The 16954-nt window shown below is 34.8% G+C and overlaps 1 protein-coding gene across 1 annotated transcript in view; it reads right to left on the bottom strand.

Annotated features, from left to right (window-relative positions):
* Positions 1–766: 766 nt before the first annotated feature.
* LOC140709570 (desmocollin-2-like) overlaps positions 767–16954 on the bottom strand; it is a 48916-nt gene continuing 32728 nt past the window's right edge. The window contains exon 5 of the mRNA XM_073008659.1: positions 767–792. The gene's annotated coding sequence lies outside the window, so the exon portion shown is untranslated. The remainder of the gene's footprint in view (positions 793–16954) is intronic.

Genomic DNA, 16954 nt, shown 5'->3' with positions numbered 1-16954 from the left:
TTGATGTATTTACTTTGATTCAAAATTAGTGTTTAACGGCCTCAATAATTTCTCCTTACATTGATGAGGAGAATCCAAATGTATTATAATAACTGTTTTATTGATGTCTTTCATTGCCAAAACACAAGGTTAACTCCTGTGAGAGTTTCCAGGCACTTTCTATGTTTATGACTAATTCAGATGACTTTAGAATTATATTTCATCACTAAGTACTTACTGTAGTTGTAGTTGTTTTTGTGGAAGAAGTTGGCTGTGTTGTGGTCCAGGGAAGGACATGAATTATGACTGTTGTAGTGGCTGACAGCTGACTAGGCTTATTCCCACCTAATTCATCAGTGACTTCAATAAGTAGCTGGAAAGTCACAGGGCTCTGAACCCCTTGAAATACATCATACTGGAAATTCTGCGTGATGGCCAGAGAAGGAGGATCACCACCTAGTCTCCGAAGTGTGAATTGATTATTTGTATTTCCTGAGAATGATTAGGTAATAAAAAGGAAATAAAATTACATTATGTATTGTGATTTATATTGTCTTACATTTTTATTTTAAAATATGTTTCATAATATATTTCCAATGGTTACAAAATATCTCATATGAGTATCTTGTAAAACAGCAGAGAAATAACATTTTTGAAATTATACGTCTTACCTCCTACAATTGTATAGCTCAGATGTTCCTGTGGAGAATCTTTGTCTGAACAGTGGAGCTGAATGAAAGGACTCTTAACAGTGGAATAAATTTGAGTTTCCAAATGTGGTGGATTGCATACAGGAGGCTCATCATTTATATTCTATAAAACATAAATATATTCTATTTCAGGTTATGTCTTAACAATCTTGCTGTATTTTATAAATTATTTTCCTAATTTTTAGATGCATTATTTTCAGCTTTATAACTGCTCATTATTGCTCATCATTTACCATTCATCCTGAATAATCTATTTTAGTGTTTCATCACAGATACTTTCTAGTTTGGGGTTACTGAGAAGTAAATTGTACATCTTATTTTTAATTTTATGAATGAGGAATTAATTTTTATTTAATAGATGTCTATTTCCTATGTAATAAGGCTAGGACAGATAATCATGACATTCATGAGATTATTGCATTTTAAAGTTAGATTGGAAATTCAATGGTATAGACATTATTCATCTTTTAATTATTATAGACAATATTAATAATTTCCCTTTATTCCAGAAGATATATGACATCAAGTCTCTTAAACAATATCTCAGGAGCACTCACCACCTAAAAGGGAGCATATTTCACTATTAGACCATCTTGTTTGTTAGAAACATTCACTTTTAATGATTTCAAGTACTTTTTTTTTGCATGTAAACTGAGGATAGATTCTGTTGTAAAGAAATTCACAATCTAGTAGATCATGTGACTTGTTTCAAACATGCTGATGATTTCAGCAATTAGATTGACAGGGGAATTATATTATCTTTGGGAACGTTTAAATTATTTGACTCTAGATTATAGAGTCAAAGAGCCTAAGCTTTGACTTTGATACAAACTGTCTGATAAGCTACTTGCCACCATCTTTCTTCCTCCCTGTAATGGACATTGCTAGTCTATTAAAGTAACTGTTTCATTGATATCTGTCATTGCCAAAACATATGGATAACTCCGTGAGAGTTCCCAAGCATTTTTATGTTTACAACTAATTCAGACTATCTAGAATTATGGTTCATTCCTAAATTCTTACTGTAGTTATGGCTCCTGAAGAATATACGCAGTCTCAGAGTTATTTTCAAAGTAATACTCAAGGAAGACACTACTAATTTTTCAGAATGAAACGTAAAAGCAATCCAATTTATGCCCTCGATTTAAGAAAATGTAGTGCCTACTTCAACTTATACTTTCCTTATTTTCCTTAGTAATACTTGAGCATCCTCCTCGTCTTTGAGCAGTTAGTTTCTTAGAAGCCCACCTGAGAGTGCAGAGCAAATTCCACTCTATTTTTCTCTCCACTGCAGATGCAGCTCGGTTTGCTGGATTGTCTGCTGGAGGCCATAAAGGACACTTGCTAATATTTAAACTCAATTCACTATTGAAGTACTGATTCCTTTAAAATTAAGGCATTGTTAACCATATTTCCCAGGAAATGACACATCATTAGTCTCCCTCTCTCCTTCCAAGTATAGCTTAAAAAAGGGAAAGATAGCATCTGTTCATTCACAATATTTTTCACAGCTGCTGTAGTAATAGTACATAATAATAAAACAACTAATATTTATTGAATATCTACCTACATTAATACATATACCACACAATAACCCCGTGTAAAATATACTGTAATAGAAAGTGAAAACAGGCAAAATAAAATGTTCAAGCTCAAATATAAATAAACTGAGAGAACCTGAACTCAAAACACATAACTCCACGGTCCAAATTTTAACCGGTGTGCCATACTGCCTCTCTACTTAATATTGCTTTCTATTTCACCATTATCAGAGTTTAAACTATTACCAAATGTCCTGCTTCTGTTATGTGCTCTCAGAAAAAGTCTCTTTTATATCTTAAAAGATATTCTGAATTGTGTCAATTCATTGAAAGAGGGGCATTTCTCAGTCTTCTAAATGATAGATCAGTTTCCATGCTCTCAAAGCTGTTTCACATCTAACAAACTATGGTTTTTCTGTTTTATAATTTATGTTTAACTTTTTTTTTTTTGGAGACAGAGTCTTACCCTGCCATCCAGGCTGGAGTGCAGTGGTGTGACCACGGCTTACTGCAATCTGGACCTCCTGGGCTCAAGTTGTTCTCCCACCTCAGCCTCCCAAGCAGCTGGCAGCATGCTGTATACCCAATCAATTAAAAAAGCTAAAATTTGTAGAGATGAAGTCTATATTGCCGAGGCTAGTCTTGAACTCCTAGGCTCAAGTGATTCACCTCCCTTGGTCTTCCAAAGTCCTGGGATTACAGGCATGAGTCGCCATGCCAGGCCGTAAGTGTACATTTTAAATAAAATTCTAAACACTTTCCCCTTGCTGATCAAATATTTCTTAAATCAACCGGCCATACTTATAACATTTTAAACTGAAATGTTGGTTATAAAACACTTTCAAATCAAACACAGGTATCTAGGTTTGTCTATGAAAAGAAAAATTATTGCCCAGTATTTAAACTTTCATTTCTTCCTATTTGTTTCTTTCCATTTTATAAGAAAGGAAAAATATGTACATATATATTTCAAGAAAATGCCTGTATAAAACCAGATGTAGAAAAGTTATTGAAAGCACAAACAGAAAAACATTGCAGAAATCAATGATCAACAGCTGTAAGAAGATGTTGGTGGAAGTTATTGTTAAAATACATTTGTTTATTATATGATCTTATATTCTGATTTTCCCTGGAGTAAAATAAAAATTTCAGAAACACTGTTTTCCTTTGAGTTAGAGAAAATTTCCTATTAATATGAACACACACTGAAATCCACTCCACTACTTAAAGAACTCTCATGTCCTATAATACTGTTATTTAATTTTATATTATCCTTAAGATGCCCCTCCCCCTTAAGAAAATGATATTTCTTCCATGTAAGGAATGCTTAGTAACCTTTTTTGGAGTAAGCTGAGAGTTCTTCAGGGAACTATTTTTTTTTTCATCTACTGATGTGATCTACACAGCTCTCTTGCTTTGCAGAGTGTGAGTGCTAAGTTATAGAGTTTTATGCTATAGATACGTTCATACAAACTACAGATACATTTCACACACACACACAGACACACACATCTATCTAATGGCTGAGATCTTATCATTACAGAATAATCAGGCTGTTTTAAATCCTCAAAACTGGACATTGGCAGAGTTCCTCACCTCTACAACTTTGCATGATGTGCCTCTTCACCGAAAATTCATTTTACCACTTATTTGCCACTGGACTTACTCATTCCTTTACCTTTTCCTCTCTCCTCAAGTATTCGTTTGTGAAATAAAGCAGATATACTGTATTAGTAAATACTACTGATTGGAATATGCAGCAGGTCTTCCACAAACAATATATAAGACAATATATTATTTCAATTTCAATTGTCTCACACTAAAAAGTCATAGATTAGCACTTATGACCTCTAATGGCTTTATTACAGAGGTTCTAGCATAGTACCATCACTGTAAGCATAGTGTCAATTTATAAAGAAGCAATGAGAATTGTTTAAGAACAAGCACTTTATGGTTATAAGAACAAGAATTATTAAATGGGAAGAGCATGAGTTAGTTAATTGAATTGAAATTATCCATGGATTTTCTTATGAAGCTTGTTACCTTTAAAACTGAATCCATATCAATACTATGCAGACATAAAAAAGAATGAGTTCATGTCCTTTGCAGGAACACCGTTGTAGCTGGAAGCCATCATTCTCAGCAAACCAACATAGGAAGAGAAAACCAAACACGGCACGTTCTCACTCATAAGTGGAAGTTGAACAGTGAGAACACATGGACACAGGGAGGGCAACATCACATACCAGGGCCTGTTGGGGGTTGGGGAGCTATGGGAGCGACAGCATTAAGACAAATACCTAATGCATGCAGGGCTTAAAACCTAGATGACGAGTTGATAGGTGCAGCAAACCACTGTGGCACACGTATACCTATGTAACGAACCTGCATGTTCTGCACATGTATCCCAGAACTTAAAGTAAATTTTTTTAAAAAAGGGAATCCATATCTTTAATGAGGAATTAACAAGCCTAAATAGAGTAAAAACATTATTAATAAGGATAAAGTATAAGGACAATATCCTTAGTGAGTATAATAATATTCATTATCCAGAAATTGTCAAAAGACTTCCAAAAATATTTATACGATTATTTATGGCTTTTATTTATTGGTGGCTTCCAAGTTCATCTCTTGACCTAATTTTCTAGAGCTGTAATTTTTCAACAATCTTTTTGCCATCTCCTCTATATTTTTGGACTCTGAGAACATGTTAGAAGGAAGAATTCTTCCTTTTCCAATATCATTATCACTAGCCTTTAAGCTAGTTCTTAACATTAAGCACTAGGAGACTGCCAATCTTGAATCCTCAGTTCCCATTTCTGAGGTGCTGTTTCTATGACATGGGTTTTAATATATTATGCCAGTGTTGCTTGCCAGAATTAATCTTGGAAAAAGACCGTGATTTCTCTAACTGAATCTCCAGTTACAACACAATATAGCACATCCATGTTTCTAAATGTTCCCAGTTAAAATATTAGAACTATTGGTCTCTGTAAAATTGTTCGATACAAAATCTATGAGAGAGAGAGAAACTAAAGTTTTTTTTAGGTATTTACAACCTTTAAATAATTGGAATTATTAAACTTCTGGAATGCTCATACTCTATAATTTTGTTACATATATTTATTAAGTAAATTTCAATAACTAAAACAAACAGCCAATTTATCTGGGACTTTTTTTAAACCTGTTCCCAATTAAAGAGAAATAAATTAAGTTGGAATTATCTTTAATAAGAAAAAGACATTTTAATTTCTGTATTGTTATATACTTAGATAATATATTATAAATTTTTAAATATAAATAAATCAAGCTATCTATATTTTCTGTATCTCAATATAGAAATTATAATTTTAACATTATTTCTTATTATTTTCTTCTTGTATTCTGGAGATAGGATAGACCTTTTAAGTGTAAAATTTGTGTCGATTATTAGAATACAAATAAGAAACTTCTGGACAATTTGGACAGCTAAGAGCCATTTCCTTAATATAAATTTCAGTTAAATGAATTATTTTACATGAACACTGAGTAAAGTTGAGCCAATTTTTAAATAATAACATACCAAGTGAAAATGGACACTATATACTCTTTCCTATTACCTAAAGGAGAGAAGTAGTCATAAAATTATGAAGCTGAGAACTCACTCTACAAGAGGAAATTAAGAGCCTGAGTACCTGTAAATAAGGCATTCTCTTGCAGAAATGTTTAGAGAAAGTGTGAAATTTTTGTATCTCTTTTAACATGATAGCTAATTATTTGTATGAATATTAATGCCTATTGGGAATTCATGGACAAACAGGTTTATATATTACCCTTAGTGTTTTAAAATTTTGGTTCTCATAGATTAATAGACTAAATGGTGATAATTTTGGCAAAACTCTTTGAATGTAATATTCTTTTTTTATATCACATATAAGTTGGTGACAAGTTCTTGAAGTTTTTATTTTGGTCTCTACCTATATATTTACCAACCATAAAAAACAAAATGGAATTCTAAATTTCCCAAATCAGGTAAAATTAGTAAATTTTTCAGTTCATAAAATACTCAACTCTATTAAAGAATCCCATTGTATTTAATGTTATTTTTAATTATATTTGACACAAAATCTCTCAAAAACAAACCCATCTTCAAACGTGAAGAATACTTATTATATATTATAAAGATTACAAACACCATCACTTTTAAATTTATACATTACTAATTTAACATAAAATGATTCTTTACATTCTTGTTAACATAAACTAGTTTGCTTATATTCTTGTTGAAATTAGTACTTAACCTGGGCAACTTCTATTATTTAAAGTGATACAATGTTTTAGTTTTAACTAGAACTTTAATAATCAACGTTAGTGTATACCATAGTGGTTAAACTCAAGGAGCTTGTTTCTATTTGATAAGATAGAACTGGAAACATGAAACAAAAACGATGTGCTAACCCCAATGTTACTATTAAAGTTCAGAAGACACAGTGATAACAGTTAAGAAACAGTTTATAGAAGACTAACAGGAAGGAACATTCAGAAATTTACTATAATCTCATATAAATATTTTTGACTTGTTTACGTTTTGAATAATCAGATAAAATTCTCTAAATTTAGGATTTTATTATACATATTTAAGAATAAATGTAATGTAGTTATTAATTAATGTAAACTAAAATTATTTTATTGACTTTGAAAGTTAGAAGAAATTTAGAGATTTTCTAGATTAGAAGTCATCAACTGGTCTGTACAACAAAATTTGAGGGGCTTTTAAAAATGTAGCTACTCAAATCTTTTCTAACTATTCATGTCTTCTTCCCTACTAAATTTATATATATGGAATTAAAGCCTCATCATTTCCAAACACAGTTCAAGTAAATGTGTTTAACATCGAAAGACGTTTCTTTTTCTATTGGCATTTATGCTCTTGTCCCTATAGATGTCTCTCTCTATCTTTTGGTATGTATATATGCATATATATGTATTTATATACATATCTATGTGTATATATTATACCTGTTATATTTAGATATATATTTGTATGTCTATATTTATATGTTTATTTATACTTATACAAATATATATTTGCACATATATAATTGTATATATTTATAATTGTGTGTGTGTTTGTGGTTATAGATACATATGCACATAGGGGGATACTTGGGGATACCAGAGAATAAAATGCTAATTATAAAACCCTAATTATGTATTTTTAAGACATGGACAGAAGAGTGAGGGAGATGTCTTTGTGTAAAGGCAAGATAAGTGCTTTTTCTTGTTTCAAAACAAATGGAGAACAATATAGTACACTTATTATTCCTATAAATGAGAATAGCTATGATCTCTGGTGAAAAGCATAAGCTGTGACTTGGAAAGGAAGGAGATCCCAGAAGGCATTTCTGGTACAGTGGTGCACAATCAATCAAACCAAAGAATTCCCAAATTCCTAAACTGGAAAATAGTAGCTTGATTGTTTTTGTTCATAAATGTAACATGCTCTCTGCTAAATAAAAAAATCATATTTAAATATAATTGCAGTATTACATATGTAATTGTACATATAATCATAATATAAAACTACTGTACATTAATAATGTGTTTGTACACTTTTTAAATATTGTTCTAGAAATTGTGGAAAAACAATACCATATGGCAATATGCCTGACTCCAAAAAATGAACATTCTAGTTGTGAGATAAAACATTTATGTATTAAATCTTTAAAAAATTCTGTATGCTAAATCAATCACCTGAGTGTTTTTAGAGCACAGAAAGAGATAGCAGTTAGAAAAGAATTCTTACAGGAAGTAGGGGAGAAATACAGTACAGAAATTCATCTTCAGCTAGGAAAAAATTACAATTTATTATTCTTTGCTTTTTTGCCATTATAAATGGCTACATAAGAAATCCTCAGAGGGGGGCGGAGCAAGATGGCCGAATAGGAACAGCTCCAGTCTCCAACTCCCAGCGCGAGCGACACAGAAGACTGGTGATTTCTGCATTTTCAACTGAGGTACTGGGTTCATCTCACTAGGGAGTGCCGGACAATCGGTGCTAGTCAGCTGCTGCAGGCCGACCAGCGAGAGCTGAAGCAGGGCGAGGCATCGCCTCACCTGGGAAGCGCAAGGGGGAAGGGAATCCCTTTTCCTAGCCAGGGGAACTGAGACACACAACACCTGGAAAATCGGGTAACTCCCACCCCAATACTGCGCTTTAAGCAAACGGGCACACCAGGAGATTGTATCCCACACCTGGCCAGGAGGGTCCCATGCCCACGGAGCCTCCCTCATTGCTAGCACAGCAGTCTGCGATCTACCAGCAAGGCAGTAGCGAGGCTGGGGGCGGGGCGCCCACCATTGCTGAGGCTTAAGAAGGTAAACAAAGCCGCTGGGAAGCTCGAACTGGGTGGATCTCACAGCAGCTCAAGGAAACCTGCCTACCTCTGTAGACTCCACCTCTGGGGACAGGGCACAACCAAACAACAACAAAAGCAGCAGAAACCTCTGCAGACGCAAACGACTCTGTCTGACAGCTTTGAAGAGAGCAGTGGATCTCCCAACACGGAGGTTGAGATCTGAGAAGGGACAGACTGCCTGTTCAAGTGGGTCCCTGACCCCTGAGTAGCCTAACTGGGAGACATCCCCCACTAGGGGCAGTCTAACACCCCACACCTCACAGGGTGGAGTACACCCCTGAGAGGAAGCTTCCAAAGCAAGAATCAGACAGGTACACTCGCTATTCAGCAATATTCTGTCTTCTGCAGCCTCTGCTGCTGATACCCAGGCAAACAGGGTCTGGAGTGGACCTCAAGCAATCTCCAACAGACCTACAGCTGAGGGTCCTGACTGTTAGAAGGAAAACTATCAAACAGGAAGGACACCTACACCAAAACCCCATCAGTACGTCACCATCATCAAAGACCAGAGGCAGATAAAACCACAAAGATGGGGAAAAAGCAGGGCAGAAAAGCTGGAAATTCAAAAAATAAGAGCGCATCTCCCCCGGCAAAGGAGCGCAGCTCATCGCCAGCAACGGATCAAAGCTGGACGGAGAATGACTTTGACGAGATGAGAGAAGAAGGCTTCAGTCCATGAAACTTCTCAGAGCTAAAGGAGGAATTACGTACCCAGCGCAAAGAAACTAAAAATCTTGAAAAAAAAGTGGAAGAATTGATAGAGTAATTAATGCAGAGAAGGTCATAAATGAAATGAAAGAGATGAAAACCATGACACGAGAAATACGTGACAAATGCACAAGCTTCAGTAACTGACTCGATCAACTGGAAGAAAGAGTATCAGCGATTGAGGATCAAATGAATGAAATGAAGCGAGAAGAGAAACCAAAAGAAAAAAGAAGAAAAAGAAATGAACAAAGCCTGCAAGAAGTATGGGATTATGTAAAAAGACCAAATCTCCATCTGATTGGGGTGCCTGAAAGTGAGGGGGAAAATGGAACCAAGTTGGAAAACACTCTTCAGGATATCATCCAGGAGAACTTCCCCAACATAGTAGGGCAGGCCAACATTCAAATCCAGGAAATACAGAGAACGCCACAAAGATACTCCTCGAGAAGAGCAACTCCAAGACACATAATTGCCAGATTCACCAAAGTTGAAATGAAGGAAAAAATCTTAAGGGCAGCTAGAGAGAAAGGTCGGGTTACCCACAAAGGGAAGCCCATCAGACTAACAGCAGATCTCTCGGCAGAAACTCTACAAGCCAGAAGAGAGTGGGGGCCAATATTCAACATTCTTAAAGAAAAGAATTTTCAACCCAGAATTTCATATCCAGCCAAACTAAGTTTCATAAGTGAAGGAGAAATAAAATCCTTTACAGATAAGCAAATGCTTAGAGATTTTGTCACCACTAGGCCTGCCTTACAAGAGACCCTGAAGGAAGCACTAAACATGGAAAGGAACAACTGGTACCAGCCATTGCAAAAACATGCCAAAATGTAAAGACCATCGAGGCTAGGAAGAAACTGCATCAACTAACGAGCAAAATAACCAGTTAATATCATAATGGCAGGATCAAGTTCACACATAACAATATTAACCTTAAATGTAAATGGACTAAATGCTCCAATTAGAAGACACAGACTGGCAAACTGGATAAAGAGTCAAGACCCATCAGTCTGCTGTATTCAGAAGACCCATCTCACATGCAGAGACATACATAGGCTCAAAATAAAGGGATGGAGGAAGATTTACCAAGCAAATGGAGAACAAAAAAAAGCAGGGGTTGCAATACTAGTCTCTGATAAAATAGACTTTAAACCATCAAAGATCAAAAGAGACAAAGAAGGCCATTACATAATGGTAAAGGGATCAATTCAACAGGAAGAGCTAACTATCCTAAATATATATGCACCCAATACAGGAGCACCCAGATTCATAAAGCAAGTCCTTAGAGACTTACAAAGAGACTTAGACTCCCATACAATAATAATGGGAGACTTCAACACTCCACTGTCAACATTAGACAGATCAACGAGACAGAAAGTTAACAAGGATATCCAGGAATTGAACTCATCTCTGCAGCAAGCAGACCTAATAGACATCTATAGAACTCTCCACCCCAATTCAACAAAATATACATTCTTCTCAGCACCACATCGCACTTCTTCCAAAATTGACCACATAATTGGAAGTAAAGCACTCCTCAGCAAATGTACAAGAACAGAAATTATAACAAACTGTCTCTCAGACCACAGTGCAATCAAACTAGAACTCAGGACTAAGAAACTGAATCAAAACCCCTCAACTACATGGAAACTGAACAACCTGCTCCTGAATGACTATTGGGTACATAACGAAATGAAGGCAGAAATAAATGTGTTCTTTGAAACCAATGAGAACAAAGATACAACATACCAGAATCTCTGGGACACATTTAAAGCAGTGTGTAGAGGGAAATTTATAGCACTAAATGCCCACAAGAGAAAGCAAGAAAGATCTAAAATTGACACTCTAACATCACAATTAAAAGAACTAGAGAAGCAAGAGCAAACACATTCGAAAGCTAGCAGAAGGCAAGAAATAACTAAGATCAGAGCAGAACTGAAGGAGATAGAGACACAAAAAACCCTCCAAAAAATCAATGAATCCAGGAGTTGGTTTTTTGAAAAGATCAACAAAATTGACAGACTGCTAGCAAGACTAATAAAGAAGAAAAGAGAGAAGAATCAAATAGATGCAATAGAAAATGATAAAGGGGATATCACCACCAACCCCACAGAAATACAAACTACCATCAGAGAATACTATAAACACCTCTACACAAATAAACTAGAAAATTTGGAGGAAATGGATAATTTCCTGGACACTTACACTCTTCCAAGACTAAACCAGGAAGAAGTTGAATCCCTGAATAGACCAATAGCAGGCTCTGAAATTGAGGCAATAATTAATAGCCTACCAACCAAAAAAAGTCCAGGACCAGATGGATTCACAGCTGAATTCTACCAGAGGTACAAGGAGGAGCTGATACCATTCCTTCTGAAACTATTCCAATCAATAGAAAAAGAGGGAATCCTCCCTAACTCATTTTAGGAGGCCAACATCATCCTGATACCAAAGCCTGGCAGAGACACAACAAAAAAAGAGAATTTTAGACAATATCCCTGATGAACATCGATGCAAAAATCCTCAATAAAATACTGGCAAACCGGATTCAGCAGCACATCAAAAAGCTTATCCACCATGATCAAGTGGGCTTCATCCCTGGGATGCAAGCCTGGTTCAACATTCACAAATCAATAAACGTAATCCAGCATATAAACAGAACCAAAGACAAGAACCACATGATTATCTCAATTGATGCAGAAAAGGCCTTTGACAAAATTCAACAGCCCTTCATGCTAAAAACACTCAATAAATTCGGTATTGATGGAACGTACCTCAAATTCATAAGAGCTATTTATGACAAACCCACAGCCAATATCATACTGAATGGGCAAAAACTGGAAAAATTCCCTTTGAAAACTGGCACAAGACAGGGATGCCCTCTCTCACCACTCCTATTCAACATAGTGTTGGAAGTTCTGGCTAGGGCAATCAGGCAAGAGAAAGAAATCAAGGGTATTCAGTTAGGAAAAGAAGTCGTCAAATTGTCCCTGTTTGCAGATGACATGATTGTATATTTAGAAAACCCCATTGTCTCAGCCCAAAATCTCCTTAAGCTGATAAGCAACTTCAGCAAAGTCTCAGGATACAAAATTAATGTGCAAAAATCACAAGCATTCTTATACACCAGTAACAGACAGAGAACCAAATCATGAATGAACTTCCATTCACAATTGCTTCAAAGAGAATAAAATATCTAGGAATCCAACTTACAAGGGATGTAAAGGACCTCTTCAAGGAGAACTACAAACCACTGCTCAGTGAAATCAAAGAGGACACAAACAAATGGAAGAACATACCATGCTCATGGATAGGAAGAATCAATATCGTGAAAATGGCCATACTGCCCAAGGTAATTTATAGATTCAATGCCATCCCCATCAAGCTACCAATAAGTTTCTTCACAGAATTGGAAAAAACTGCTTTAAAGTTCATATGGAACCAAAAAAGAGCCCGCATTGCCAAGACAATCCTAAGTCAAAAGAATAAAGCTGGAGGCATCACGCTACCTGACTTCAAACTATACTACAAGGCTACAGTAACCAAAACAGCATGGTACTGGTACCAAAACAGAGATATATACCAATGGAACAGAACAGAGTCCTCAGAAATAATACCACACATCTACAGCCATCTGATCTTTGACAATCCTGAGAGAAACAAGAAATGGGGAAAGGATTCCCTATTTAATAAATGGTGCTGGGAAAATTGGCTAGCCATAAGTAGAAAGCTGAAACTGGATCCTTTCCTCACTCCTGATACGAAAATTAATTCAAGATGGATTAGAGACTTAAATGTTAGACTTAATACCATAAAAATCCTAGAAGAAATCCTAGGTAGTACCATTCAGAACATAGGCATGGGCAAAGACTTCATGTCTAAAACACCAAAAGCAACAGCAGCAAAAGTCAAAATTGACAAATGGGATCTAATTAAACTAAAGAGCTTCTGCACAGCAAAAGAAACTACCATCAGAGTGAACAGGCAACCTATAGAATGGGAGAAAATTTTTGCCATCTACTCATCTGACAGAGGGCTAATATCCAGAACCTACAAAGAACTCAAACAAATTTACAAGAAAAAAACAAACAACCCCATCAAAAAGTGGGCAAAGGATATGAACAGACATTTCTCAAAAGAGGAGATTCATACAGCCAACAGACACATGAAAAAATGCTCATCATCACTCGCCATCAGAGAAATGCACATCAAAACCACAATGAGATACCATCTCACACCAGTTAGAATGGCGATCATTAAAAAGTCAGGAAACAACAGGTGCTGGAGAGGATGTGGAGAAATAGGAACACTTTTACACTGTTGGTGGGATTGTAAACTAGTTCAATCATTATGGAAAACAGTATGGCGATTCCTCAAAGATCTAGAACTAGATGTACCATATGACCCAGCCATCCCATTACTGGGTATATACCCAAAGGATTATAAATCATGCTGCTATAAAGACACATGCACACGTATGTTTATTGCGGCACTATTCACAATAGCAAAGACTTGGAATCAACCCAAATGTCCATCAGTGACAGACTGGATTAAGAAAATGTGGCACATATACACCATGGAATACTATGCGGCCAAAAAAAAGGATGAGTTTGTGTCCTTTGTAGGGACATGGATGCAGCTGGAAACCATCATTCTTAGCAAACTATCACAAGAACAGAAAACCAAACACTGCATGTTCTCAGTCATAGGTGGGAAGTGAACAATGAGATCACTTGGACTCGGGAAGGGGAACATCACACGCCGGGGCCTATCATGGGGAGGGGGGAGGGGGGGAGAGATTGCATTCGCAATTATACCTGATGTAAATGACGAGTTGATGGGTGCTGACGAGTTGATGGGTGCAGCACAGCAACATGGCACAAGTATACATATGTAAGAAACCTGCGCGTTATGCACATGTACCCTAGAACTTAAAGTATAATAATAATAATAATAATAATAATAATAATAATAATAAAAGGAAATCCTCAAATCCTTTAAATAATTATGTTTCTATTTTAATTTTACTACATCAATATATGTCCAATTGTTGGTTAAGATCCAATTTATTTCACATAATTTGAGTATAAGAATTAAGTTAGAGATTATCTAGTCTACTGTTTTTGAATTCTCTGTTCTGGAATTTTCTTAAATTCTTAAAAATTAAAAATACCAGCTTTCCAAGGATTCTAATTTTATAGGCCAATGATGGGTTCCAACAATTTGTTTTGAGCAAGCTACTCATCTGATTGTGATGTGCAGGATGTGTAAGGTCACTGTTTCAGTGAATTGTCCAATAAATACTAGAAAATACGGTTGAGGATTTGATGGAAAATTCTAAGTCTTTGCAGTAGAGTTCAAGATGCAAAATGATAGTTATGGATTCCTAAATTGTTCCAATTCCCCAATTAGATTTTTGTTCAAGTATTTCTATTTGTTATATGAATTTTGTATTTGCCTTTTGTAAAGTGACAGATTTTCCACTCTTAACTATATTTTGTGAGTGCTTTATGGCTTTATTTTTTCTAACACTAGTATGATGGATAATGTATGATACATAATATGATACAAGTCATGATTCAACTTTGCAGACTAATAATCTAAATCTACAATATCTATATTAGCACTACTATTCATATGATAAGTTTCATTTAGTTTTCATGAAATTTCAGTAGAGGTCTAAAGTCAACAATCTGTTGTCCACATCAATGTAGCTCTTGGATTTGGGTTCCCATTTTTACTAAGTTAGTGAGAACAAAATTTTTTATCTGCATGGAGAAAATATTTAGGTAGCAATTAAAGCAAATCATCTGGAACATACACTCAAGTATCTCTTTAAATTTTATATATCAGTATATTTTTTAAAAAAACCTTTAAAAATCTCAAATGGAAACTCAGAAAAAAATGATGATGCTCATCAGATAAAAAGTTAAGAAGAGTGGGGGATAATTCTTTAAAATTTGTAATCAAAATACATAATTTTTCACTCTAAAATATTCTTAAATACGTTGACTGTGTGCACCAATGATTTCCAAACAGCAGGTTTTAGTACTATCACCAGCATATATTAATTGAATTAAAGTAATCAAAAAATCTATTTGAGAATTTTGCTTTTGATGGTAGTCAGATCAGCAGCTCTGAATGGCTGTACTGCTACAAATAAAGAGGTTCTAGATAAAATATTATGATTAATGTATACCATGGGATATATAGTATTGATATTTTATGGTCAGGATAAATTTTTTTTAAAAAAGAAAGAGAGAGAGAAATTGCAACTCAAATTTGTAAGTAAATGATAAAGCTGGCCAGTGACTTTATCAGCACTTCGATCCTGAGGTTCAGATTTGAAGCAGCAGGAAATGAGAGAGCTGAAAACCAGGTACAGAAGGCTCCTTGAAGAAGATTACAGTAGTTTTTAATGGGTAGTGAGCCCTGTTTCAAAACAGAAGCAAACAGTAAGCTCTTTTTGGAAGAAAGCATCCTTAACTTTCACTCCAGGATTCCCATTAGATCGCTCATATATGAATCAAAACCAAAGATCTCATAGAGGAAAATGTCCCATTAAATGAGCATTTGCTAACACAACCGATAGGATTCTAGGCCTCTAAGTGCTTCATATATTTAAACTATTAAGAGATAAATATAAAATGATTAAAAAGCAAAACATAGACTATCAGGAAAATGAAGCAGAGACTATAAAAAATGATCCAAGCATATTTAAAAAGAATGAAATGTAACTTTTGGAAATTTAAAAAAATGGTTTAACACAATGAATAGGTTAACAGTAGACAAAACATAGTCAATGAATAATCATTAAATTGAAACGTAAATGTAAAGAAATTACGCAGAATGCAGTACAAAGGAAATACAAATAAAAAGGAATGATTAAGAGAAATGGAGAATCAAATGAGAGTGTCTCATGTCTAACTGGTATCCAAGTTCTACAGAACAAAAAGGAAGGAAAATATGTACTGTTTGAAAGCATGGTGACCATATATTTTTAAGAACAGATAAATTCACAGATATAGAAAGCAGAAGGTAGTTGATGCAATATACCTAAAAAAGAATCGATATCAGGACACATCATAAAACTAACACTAAAGAAGAAAAGTTATTAACAGAAGTAGTATTTGCAGACTTCTCAATGATTGCTACTATTAATTTGTGTTAATTACATTATATTTCAAGAATATTTAAAATAAAATATTAAATGAAATGAAAAAAGAGTTTATCATTACTATTCCTACATTCTAAAGGCATTTATACATATTTATTTGAAGAAAAGAAAAAATCATCACAGAAGGAATGTCTGAACTTGAAGAAAGAATGAAAAGCAAAGAAATGGGGCAATGTGTTGGTACATCTAAACATACAACTTTCCATTTCTGCTTACAATCAATGATAATAAAAATAAGTAAATAGTGTTACTAAAACTACAAACATTGAAATACATATTAATCATATGTATATCAAAGAGACAAAGGTAATTTAACCATTGTAAGATTTTGAAGTTGACCGGGAGAAACTTTCAGTATTTAATACGAATGTTTGTTAAGCTTTTATACCAGTTTTCCAATTACTGTCTTTCAGCTTCAGATCACTCTTTTTGCCCTGATTG

This window comes from Chlorocebus sabaeus, chromosome 21 (genome assembly GCF_047675955.1).
Source record: "Chlorocebus sabaeus isolate Y175 chromosome 21, mChlSab1.0.hap1, whole genome shotgun sequence".
In the NCBI taxonomy this organism is placed as follows: Eukaryota; Metazoa; Chordata; class Mammalia; order Primates; family Cercopithecidae; genus Chlorocebus; species Chlorocebus sabaeus.
This window is presented reverse-complemented; position numbering and strand designations above follow the sequence as displayed.